The sequence below is a fragment of the Nerophis lumbriciformis genome, linkage group LG27 (genome assembly GCF_033978685.3).
Source record: "Nerophis lumbriciformis linkage group LG27, RoL_Nlum_v2.1, whole genome shotgun sequence".
Classification (NCBI taxonomy): domain Eukaryota; kingdom Metazoa; phylum Chordata; class Actinopteri; order Syngnathiformes; family Syngnathidae; genus Nerophis; species Nerophis lumbriciformis.
The window spans coordinates 22,454,897-22,467,038 of NC_084574.2; the positions used below are offsets into that span (position 1 = coordinate 22,454,897).

The 12,142-nt window shown below is 35.7% G+C and overlaps 1 protein-coding gene across 11 annotated transcripts in view; it reads left to right on the forward strand.

Moving 5' to 3' along the window:
* Positions 1 to 12,142, forward strand: part of tenm3 (teneurin transmembrane protein 3) — an 822,859-nt gene that overhangs the window by 350,524 nt on the left and 460,193 nt on the right. The window contains exon 1 of one of the 11 annotated variants that reach the window (XM_072916386.1): positions 632 to 2,575. The exons of 9 other annotated variants lie outside the window; for them this stretch is intronic. The gene's annotated coding sequence lies outside the window, so the exon portion shown is untranslated. Of the gene's footprint in view, positions 1 to 631; positions 2,576 to 12,142 lie in introns of those variants that run through there. One more of the 11 variants, XM_061988373.1, reaches the window with a different exon arrangement.

Here is a 12,142-nt window from a genome sequence, read left to right on the forward strand (position 1 = left end):
TTATACTCTAAAAATGTCGGTCTTACTTAAAAATGCACGCATTTAGTTGTATTCAGTGTTAAAAAATATTATATGGCTCTCACAGAAATACATTTTATAATATTTGGCTTTCATGGTTCTCTCAGCCAAAAAGGTTCCCGACCCCTGTCCTAACTTGTTTACCGGTCTTCATATAGACGATACTTCTCCAACCTCCGAGGACAAAGCTACGAACAATGGGCTTTCTGCTCCGCCGCTCCCAGTCTGTGGAACGCTCTCCCTGACCACCTGAGGGCACCACAGACTGTGGATGCCTTTTTTTTTTAGATAAGTGCATACTAGCTATAGCTATTTGGCTGTTCTAGTTTGTATTTTTATTTATTTCCTTATTATCTTTTTAATTATTATTAATTTTTTTTAATACACTGTAGCACTTTGAGATTGTTTACTCAATATAAAGTGCTTTTTACAAATAAAATCTATTATTATTATTATTCCTTTTTTTCTTGTTGTCTCAAGAAGAGCAGAAATACAAGAACACCACACACACGCGCGCAAATACGCAGTGTTTATACAATGAATGCTTTATGCCAAAAAGAGTAAAAAGACAGAAAAAAGTGCATTTATATGTCTTCACGCCTGTGTGTGTGTGTTACAAAGAGGGGGAACAGGGAGGATGTCGCACACTTCTTGCCTCCAAATGCACAAAACAGACATTCTACTCCAATCACACACGGTCCCGCCCTCTTTGGATCCAACCAATGAGCGCTCTCCTTCCGCTCCCTCTGCCCTCATGGCTCCACCCCCTTGCTCGCTCGACCAGCGCTGCACAACTCACCAAGACAACCCTCACACACACACCACGTAGAAACACACACACTCACACACACACGCAGCTGTACTGGTAGAAGCAGGCGTGGACACACGCACACACACACACACACACACTCAATTTCGTAAAGGTTGCGGCACCGGCGCGTAGAGAAAAAAAAGGATTTTGTAGCGATCCAACATGTCCTGTTCTTTTCTGTCCTAAGTGCAGTCAATCAGTGCTCACACACGACAGGCGTGTTGGGTGATTTGTATTTTTTTTTTCCCACGGAAGAATTAGACAAAAGGACGGCACGGAGGTTGTTTTTTTTTTCCCATGAAAGGATCTTATGTGTTTTCTAGAAGGCTCCCCAGCGCATCAAACTGGAGTCCTCACACCCACCAGGTAAACACTTTCTTCAATGGCAGCCTTCGTGCTACCGATCAGCTTTCTTACATCCCAACTAATTAGTCATTAAACTGTTTCTGCACATTTGCACTCTTACTATGTTGGAAATTAGTTGGACAAACTTTTCCCAAATGGAAGACTGTGGGGGCTGCCTTCATTTTCTTAACATTTAATTCACATTTTAAACCGATCGAACGTAAAATGAAAAAAAGACCAAAACCAGTCAGATTTGTGTCACAGGTTAGTAATAAAAAAATATAGTAAAACAATTTAATCATCATTTTCTCGCTTAAAATTAAGATCCATGTTTTTTGGGATGACTTTTTCCACTACACACACACACACCATGTTCACCATGTGCTCACGTTTTACATTTACAAAACATTTACTGTCTCTTATTATTATTTTTTAAATCATACTACGACTAAACCCCTCACCGTCTTGCCCTTCTCTAAATTAACTTTCATTCTTCATGGGAGGTACCGGGAGGACATTTGACAGACGTTCTTGATAGAAATAAGACTGAAGATAATCCCGAAGGTCAGAAAACATAACGCACAAGCTTACTCTGCAATAGAAAAAAAAAATCAAACTACAGAAGAATTAGACAAAAGGATGGCACGGCTTTTTTTTTTTCCCTCATGAAAGGATCTTATGTGTTTTCTAGAAGGCTAAACACTTTTTTCAATGGCAGCCTTCGTGCTATCGATCTGCTTCCTTACATCCCAACTAATTAGTCATCTAACTGTTTCTGCACATTTTGTACCGGTTTTTACTCTTACTATGTTTGAAATTAGTTGCACAAACTTTTCCCAAATAGAAGACTGTGTGGGCTACCTTGATCTTCTTTTAACATTTAAATCACATTTTAAACCAATCCAATGTAATAATGAAAGACAATCAAAAACAGTCAACATGTCAGATTTGTGTCACAGGTTAGTAATACAAAATCTAGTTAAACAAGTAAATCATCATTTTCTCGCTTAGAATTAAGATCAGGGTTCTCTGGGATGAGGTTTTCCACTACACACACACCATGTTCACCATGTGCTCACGTTTTACGTTTACAAAACATTTACTGTCTCTTATTATTATTTTTTAAATCATACTACAACTAAACCCCTCACCATCTTGCCCTTCTTTAAATTTACTTTCATTCTTCAGACTTTCTCGATAGAAATAAGATTGAAGATAATCTAGAAGGTCAGAAAACATAACGCACAAGCTTACACTGCAATAGAGGGGGAAAAAAATCAAACTACAGAAGAATTAGACAAAAGGACGGCACGGAGGGTTGTTTTTTTTTCCATGAAAGGATCTTATGTGTTTTCTAGAAGGCTTCCCAGTGCAACAAACTGGAGTCCTCACACCCACCAGGTAAACACTTTCTTCAATGGCAGCCTTCGTGCTATCGATCAGCTTCCTTACATCCCAACTAATTAGTCATCAAACCGTTTCAGCACTTTTTTTTTTTTACCAGTTTTTACTCTTACTATGTTTGAAATTAGTTGCACAAACTTTTCCCAAATAGAAGACTGTGTGGGCTACCTTGATCTTCTTTTAATATTTAAATCACATTTTAAACCAATCCAATGTAATAATGAAAGACGATCAAAAACAGTCAACATGTCAGATTTGTGTCACAGGTTAGTAATACAAAACCTAGTAAAACAAGTAAATCATCATTTTCCCGCTTAGAATTAAGATCAGGGTTCTCTGGGATGAGTTTTTCCACTACACACACACACCATGTTCACTATGTGCTCACCTTTTACATTTACAAAACATTTTCTGTCCCTTATTATTATTTTTTAAATCATACTACAACTAAACCCCTCACTGGCCTCTCAATGGTCTTTCTGCCGTTCTTCATGGGAGGTCCCGGGAGGATAGTTGACAGACTTTCTCGATAGAAATAAGACCGAAGATAATCCAGAAGGTCAGAAAACATACCGCGCGAGCTTACTCTGCAATTGAGAGAGAAAAAAATCAAACAAGAAGTTCATTATTTCATGCGGACAAACCTGATGAATGATACCAGTGAGGCTCAGAGCTAGAACCAGGGCAGTGGAGCTAACTCGCCCTGGTCTTTGAGTAATTCAGATTCACCAAACTGTATTATATTGGGGAAATTAAGGCATTATTTGCAGTAATAAGGAAGAAATAGTACAACAAGGCATAAACAAGAATGACTGTGCATGTGAGCTGTGTGCTTGGTATTTTATATTTTTTATGTATTTTTTAATCTATTTATCTTAGTACCATGTTCTTATATTTTCTATGTGTCATTATGAATTTGCACTAAATGAGTTTGATTGGCAACACTAAATTGGCCCTAGTGTGTGGATGTGAGTGTGAATGTTGTCTGTCTATCTGTGTTGGCCCTGCGATGAGGTGGCGACTTGTCCAGGGTGTACCCCGCCTTCCGCCCGATTGTAGCTGAGATAGGCTCCAGCGCCCCCCGCGACCCCAAAGGGAATAAGCGGTAGAAAATGGATGGATGGATGGAGTTTGCTTGCAATTTTGCTGTACAATGACAATAAAGATATATTCTATTCTTAAAAAAAACTATATATAATACAGTTAAATATAGAATACAATAAACATGGACTATTGACACTGATACATACAGTTAAAATAGAATACAATTAACATAGAGTAAATAGTACACTAGTATATACAATGCAAAGGTGCGAGTGGTTTCGTTAATACAGAATATTGTGCAAGTCCATGGCAGCATGTGTGAAGCAGGTCTTTAGGTAGATTCTAAACATTTTTGAAAGAAGATGGTGTGCAGCCCTATTTGGTGAGTATCCTGGTAAAAAATGTATATCAGGGGTTCCAGCCGGATCACCCAAAAACTGCATTGTATCGCCCTCTAGAGAGCGCTAATATTATCAGCACAGCTATGCGTCTCATTCAGCAAATCTCGTAACCATGTTCATCAAGACAGGATGTGTGAACATAATTGAATAACCTATGCTGTAAAAAAAAAAAAAACGGCGGTCGTCTACCGTTTTTGTTTGGAGATGCAAATTTTCCAGGGTTTTGAGCCATTTCCAATTTGTTTTGTTTTCTGTGTGGTCCAAATAGTCCTTTGATGTTGTAATAATGCTGGCCGTGTTTAATTTAGTTTTTACAATGAAAGAAAACAAGCTGTGTCGCACTTTGGACATCACTGAAGGAGAAGCTAAATAAAGCATCGAGTGGGGAGAAAAAAGCCTTTTGTTCATCCTAGCTGTACTTTGTGTATTTTGTCTTCTAAGATCAGGGGAGTCCAAACTTTTTTCCAGTGAGGGTGGCATGCATACAACTAAAAGGATGAGTGCATCAACTTTGATTATTTTTGAAGATTCTAGAACCAATTTAAAGCTGGTCAATACATGCTAATCTATCACAACAAAACATCAACACCTTAAATTGTTTTTTTTTTAAATGACAAAACAAATTAGTATAGTATCTGACAGTATATATAATTAAGGCTGCAACAATTATTCAAGTACTTTGTTTAGAAAAAAAAAAAGTGTATTTATTTTTATAAATATTTATTTTTATTTATTTATTAAGTGCAGCAAATAAAAAATTATCAAAAATCTGGACAGCATGGAGTGCCCAGAACCTTAAAAACACAGACATAGTTTCCGCACGCAAGACATAAGCGAACTAAGCAGCTGCTAAGGGCCCTGCGGCCACCAGGGGGCCCCCGAGAGTACATGATTATTTACATTGTTTTAATACCAGTTCAGAGGTGTCCACAATACGGCACGCTGTAGTCTTCTGTGCAGCCTGCGGTGTGTTTTTGTCTCAATTTATACCACCGCAAAATATCTTTGATACGATTTAGCACAGTTTTCACCACCCCCATTTGGAGTTTAATGGAATCACTAGTTAACGACCACATGTTTGTTTTCTACCACTGGGAGCACAGCATTAATGTATATGGCCCAATCCAAACAACTTTCCCCACTAATGGCGTAAATTAACTTTAACCAACAAAGAAAGTCAACACACGGTCGCACATCCTGCTCATTGAACTTAGTGGACATTGTAAAACATGTGTATATAATCTAAAATTACACATATCCATTATAGGGCATGATGGGTACTTTTTGCAAAACTCTCGCCACACTTCCCCATGTTTGGCACAGTTTAGGTGCTTGATATTTCTGATTGATTACAAAACTTTAAAGGGGAACATTATCACAATTTCGGAAGGGTTAAAACCATTAAAAATCAGTTCCCAGTGGCTTATTTTATTTTTCGAAGTTTTTTTCAAAATTTTACCCATCACGCAATATCCCTAAAAAAAGCTTCAAAGTGCCTGATTTTAACCATCGTTATATACACCCGTCCATTTTCCTGTGACGTCACATAGTGATGCCAACACAAACAAACATGGCGCATAGAACAGCGAGCTATAGCGACATTAGCCCGGATTCAGACTCGGATTTCAGCGACTTAAGCGATTCAACAGATTACGCATGTATTGAAACGGATGTTGTAGTGTGGAGGCAGGTAGCGAAAATGAAATTGAAGAAGAAACTGAAGCTATTGAGCCATATCGGTTTGAACCGTATGCAAGCGAAACCGACAAAAACGACACGACAGCCAGCGACACGGGAGAAAGCGAGGACGAATTTGGCGATCGCCTTCCAACCAACGATTGGTATGTGTTTGTTTGGCATTAAAGGAAACTAACAACTATGAACTAGGTTTACAGCATATGAAATACATTTGGCAACAACATGCACTTTGAGAGGGCAGACAGCCCAATTTTCATCAATTAATATATTCTGTAGACATACCCTCATCCGCGCTCTTTTCCTGAAAGCTGATCTGTCCAGTTTTGGAGTTGATGTCAGCAGGCCAGGGAAGCTAGGGTCAATATTCTTCTCTTGATCATCTTCGGTGGCATAAGGGACGGTGTGAGCCAAGACATCCAGGGGGTTTAGCTCGCTTGTCTGCGGGAACAAACTGCCGCCATTGCTTGCCGTGCTACCAAGGTCCTTTGTCCCTGAATTGCTCACACACTCCGGCAGATTCAATGGGGGTCGGGCGGCAGATTTCTTTGACTTTATCGTTGGAAATGCATCTGCTTTGAGTGTCGGAGGATATCCACACATTCTTGCCATCTCTGTCGTAGCATAGCTTTTGTCGGTAAAGTGTGCGGAACAAACGTCCAATTTCTTGCCACTTTGGCATCTTTGGGCCACTGGTGCAACTTGAATCCGTCCCTGTACGTGTTGTTACACCCTCCGACAACACACTGACGAGGCATGATGTCTCCAAGGTACGGAAAACAGTCGAAAAAACAGAAAATAACAGAGCTGATTTGACTCGATGTTTGTAATGTGTTTGAGAAAATGGCGGATTGCTTCCCGATGTGACGTCACAGCTCCGAGAGCGAATAATGGAAAGGCGTTTAATTCGCCAAAATTCACCCATTTAGAGTTCGGAAATCGGTTAAAAAAATATATGGTCTTTTTTCTGCAACATCAAGGTATATATTGACGCTTACATAGGTCTGGTGATAATGTTCCCCTTTAAGGACATCGTCAGGAAAGTAAACAATGTAGGAGTGAAACTTTCACATATTCGTAATATTCAATGTTTTATCGTTTATACTTCATCTGGCATTGTTGTCACGGTGTGGGGGCGGAGGGTTGTTGACGTTGAAGTAGTCGAAGTAGTGTGTTGTTGTTCAGATTGTTCGCTTTAATCAAAGCAAACTGAAGTGTTATTTTAATACAAAAGATTGTTGTTACGTCACAATCAACGCTCTGCATTGTAGCAAAAAAAGCATCGTAAAGTGTGTATTTGTCTACACGTGTCTTTGTGTGTGTGTGTGTGTGTGTGTGTGTGTGTGTGTGTGTGTGTGTGTGTGTGTGTGTGTGTGTGTGTGTGTGTGTGTGTGTGTGTGTGTGTGTGTGTGTGTGTGTGTGTGTGTGTGTGTGTGTGTGTGTGTGTGTATATCAGCATATTGGCGATTACCTTTGAAAATTGGCTTTACTGCAGTTTGTAATGTATTATTTCATGTTTGGCAAACTTCCCTCTTCAATTTGGTATGACATTAATTTGCAGACTTAAACTTTGCCATCGCAGAACATTCAAAGAACGTAATATGTAACGTTTCGGGAACTGAAAAAGTGCTTGCCGTTTGCACCAATATGACACCAAGAAGCAACCCAAATGCACCTTTTAGGTAATGTTGATTGCCCAAAAAAGCTAACATAATCACAATATTCTGGGAACCAAAATAGTTAGCTGGGTAAACATCGGTGTAAAGATCACTTTCATAAATCACACTTAGTTGTAATAAATATTAATAAAAAAACAACTGAAGTTAGTATAGTGATTTCGATATCAAATGTATTTACATTACACACCTACTTTTACATTTAAGCCATTTTTCTTGCCTTGTTTCTGGTAACTTTGTTCATTAATATTTAGGTGTTTGCTTGATATTTTATTTAATTCGGTTTGTTTTTGTACAATTGAATTTGTTACTTTTGTATAGGGATGTCCGATAATGTTTTTTTTGCCGATATTCCGATATTGTCCAACTCTTTAATTACCGATACTGATATCAACCGATACCGATATCAACCGATATATGCAGTCGTGGAATTAACACATTATTATGCCTAATTTGGACAACCAGGTATGGTGAAGATAAGGTACTTTTAAAAAAAAATTAATAAAATAAGATGAATAAATTAAAAACATTTTCTTGAATACAAAAGAAAGTAAAACAATATAAAAACAGTTACATAGAAACTAGTAATTAATGAAAATGAGTAAAATTAACGGTTAAAGGTTAGTAATATTAGTGGACCAGCAGCACGCGCAACTGACTGTATCACTTGCAGACTGTATTGATATATATTGATATATAATGTAGGAACCAGCATATTAATAACAGAAAGAAACAACCCTTTTGTGTAAATGAGTGTGAATGAGTGTAAATGGGTGAGGGAGGTTTTTTGGGTTGGTGCACTAATTGTAAGTGTATCTTGTGTTTTTTATGTTGATTTAGTAAAAAAAATAAAAAAAATAAAAAAACCGATACCGATAAAAAAACAAAACGATACCGAGAATATCCGATATTACATTTTAACGCATTTATCGGCCGATAATATCGGCCTGCCGATATTATCTCTACTTTTGTATATATCTGAGTGATTTTATTGTTGTACTTAAATGTTTTCTTGCACTAAAAAAATATGTTTGCACTTTGCTGTTGCAGGTTTATGCTACCGAAAATAATGAACCAAATCAGAATCAGCTTTATTGGCCAGGTATGTGTAATACACAAGGAATTTAACTTTGGACGGTGCTCTCTCGGTAGAATGCAAACATTAAATAATAACGATGAGTTAAAAATAAAAACAGGTATTTTAAGGCTAATATGTACGAGACAGATAAGACAAGACATCAATTTTACTGTAAATGAACAGCTTTATCGCTTGGAACAATCAACCCCATGCCATTGTCGCTGAATGTTCTATATTTTTTAAATGATGAACCATATGTGGCACTTTGGACATCATTCATTCATTGGTATTATTTGTGTTTTTATTGCATTGATATTATTTATGTTCTTAATGCCAGGCTAACAAGAAGAGCATGTAAACAACACTGCCAGAGCCCCAATGAGTTTATTGTAGGTGTGTGAATGAGCAACAGTTGATATTATTGGCAGAAATAGAGGGCCCCGAAATTAGCAATAGAGGGCCCCAAAATCAAAATTTGCTTAGGGCCCCCTGAAATTTTTTTTAATTAATGCACAAATGTTAAAAGTGCAATTTCAATGTTGATGATGTGCATTTATTAGGGGAAAAAAAGATTATGGCAAGCAAAAATGTGTTTTTTTTTTTAACTATTTTCCCTAAAATGCGCAGTAAGTCTATAAATAATTGTATCCGATTACATGATTCTTCGAACAAACTAATCGATAGATTACTAAAATAATCGATAGCTGCAGCCCTGTAAATGATTAATTAATTGTATGTTTACACTATACAGAAGGCTACAAATGGCCACAATCTTTTCTTTTTTTTTTTCTTTTTTACCAATTATGACAACTGAACTAATAATTGCCGAGTGAAATATTATTGGTGCCAACTCTTGATGTACTCTTGTCTTTCTTCATGTAGTGCTGATAGTTGCAGCAGTGTTATTCTATTTAGCCTACTGTAGGGCGGAGGGGTCGGGTGTGTGTGTGTGTGTGTGTGTGTGTAAATGCGAGGGCATCTGTGGCCCACAGCTGTTTTTTTAATGGCTTGCTGTGTATTCTTAGAATAAAACGAAACAATAGATATATGTACTTTTGTTAACCCCCTTGATGGGAGTTAATGAGGCGAACTAAATCAGAGAACAAACAAAACGTATGCACTTAAAAGGTATGCTTCTACATATTTTAATTAGCTAATTTCAAGTGTTTATTTGCTAGCAAGCTTGTTTTTTTTGTTTAATTATTTTTTATTCATTTTTCATATAGGGGAAACAAGTCATAAAAAGTCTTAAGTGAATTCAGACGAGGTTGAAATGTTAATACAGTACTAATAACGCTAATAATGATAAAACACTTGGTCGCCTAAAATAGAAAGCTGTTATTCAGGCCGTATTTTCCCTTGAACTATTTATTAGTTGTAGCATGTTAACCCGTATCCCCCAGACTACACCCATAACCTTACCTTCATATATAAACAGATACATAACATACATAGTTCTTCAATGAAACAAACTATATGCTGTAGTGTTATCTCAATTATGTTATTTAAATATTGTACTATTGGAGTGAGTTACCCAGAACAGTGATAAATACAAAACACATTTGTAAAAAACCCTATTTTACTATACGAAATCACATGTTTGGGGCATTTTACCTGACATTTTTAGCATATGTGATGAATTATTACTGTAACTTGACAAAATATATTGGCAAATCCATTTGGGCCTATACGTAAGGACCTAAAGAGAAAGTAAACATATCCTATAAGATTTTCAATGTTGAGCAGTAAAGTAACATATCACAGTAGTCAACAATGACAAGCGGTACAAATTAAAATCTGAGACAAAATAAAAAGGTTTGAAAAAAAATATCTGGAGATAAATAAAAATGACAGCATGGAGTATAGGCCAGGGGTGTCAAACTCATTTTAGCTCAGGGGCAACATGGAGGAAAATATATGGTAAAATCATGGCATGATAACCTAAAAATAAAGACAACTTCAGATTGTTTTATTTTGTTTAAAAATAGCACAAGCACATACTGAAAATGTACAAATCATATGTTTTTTTTTTTACACTTACATGTTGCGGTTAATAGTATTCTATCTTCATTTGTCGATATTTATACTTTCTGAATAAATCATGTGATAATGATAATCAGTCAAATAGGTGAAATTAAGTCTGGCAGAATTTTAAAATGCTCCTATTGGTGTTATTTTTGTATCTATCAGAATACGAAATGAATAATGATATCAAAATCAAATTACAGGGTGTTATTATTATAATTTACTAATTTTCCTCAACTGATGTGGTTTATTGTGTACATATGTAGCATCATCTACAATTCAATAGAACTTGTGAATTTGGACTCATTTCATTAATCGCACATGAAGTTATTGTTAACTGTGTAAACATTTAAAATTTAGTGTGTAAGCCAAGGGTGTCAAACTCGTTTTCATTGAGGGCCACATCGCAGTTGTGGTTGCCCTCAGAGGGCCGCATTTATCAGTGAGTAATATATACATGTATGATATATATTACTTTTAAAAAAATATATTTTTATTTATTATATATTTTTTTATATATTATATATATTATAATATATACATATATGTAACACATTAACAATATTTTTTTTTTTACATAAGCTGCAAAAAAAAAAAAACATTTTACTTGAAAAACTGGCAGCTTAGAATCAGAATTTTACAGTAAAAACAGTGTTTTTTAACATTTTTTTTACTGCATATAACAAAATTGAATAAATGTAATGAAATGGAGAAACAATACCACTGTTTTTAGCGGTAAAATTCATGCAACTGTAAAATCTTGTCGTTTGAATGTTTTTTTGTTTGTTTTTTAATGTTTAAGTGTCTTACTGTATATGGGAAAAAAAACAGTACCAAAGATGATTTTACGATAAATCATTGTCGTACAATCTATTGTCAATTTTACAGTCTACAATTTGATTGATAATTTGTTTTGAAATCATAAGTCAAGCAGATATTTAAGTACAGTATTTATCTCGATTTGAACAAACAATCTTTTTGGATTACATGATAATATAATATTTAGATTTGGATAATATTGCATTTTAAAAGATGGACAATTGCATGCAGTACATGTTTTTTATTGTCAAAAGGGAAATAAATATATTTAGTAAGAAAAGACTAAGCATTTTATTAACGCATATTATTTCCAGGCTTTTGCGGGCCACATAAAATAACGTGGCGGGCCAGATTTGGCCCCCGGGCCTTGAGTTTGATACCTGTGGTGTAAGCAATTGGAAAAAAACTGCATCATCTGCTCTCTGTAATGTGTTCTGTAATGTCAGTTTTATTTTTACCGTAAAATCTTGTTGTTTTAGTGTTTTTTTGTTTGTTTTTCAATGTTTTAGTGTCTTACTGTATATGGGGAAAAAAATAGTACCAAAGTTGATTTTACAGTAAAAAAAAACGTGTAAAATCTATTGTCAATTATACAGTCTAAAAGTTTTTTGATAATTTGTTTTGAAATCATAAGTCAAGCAGATATTTAAGTACAGTATTTATCTCTATTTTAACAAAAAATATTTTTGGAATACATGATAATATAATATTTTGATTTTGATAATATTGCGTTTTAAAAGATTTTCACTTACATGCAGTACCTGGTGTTTGACGTCAAAAGGGAAATAAATATATTTAGTAAGAAAAAACTAAGCATTTTATTAAC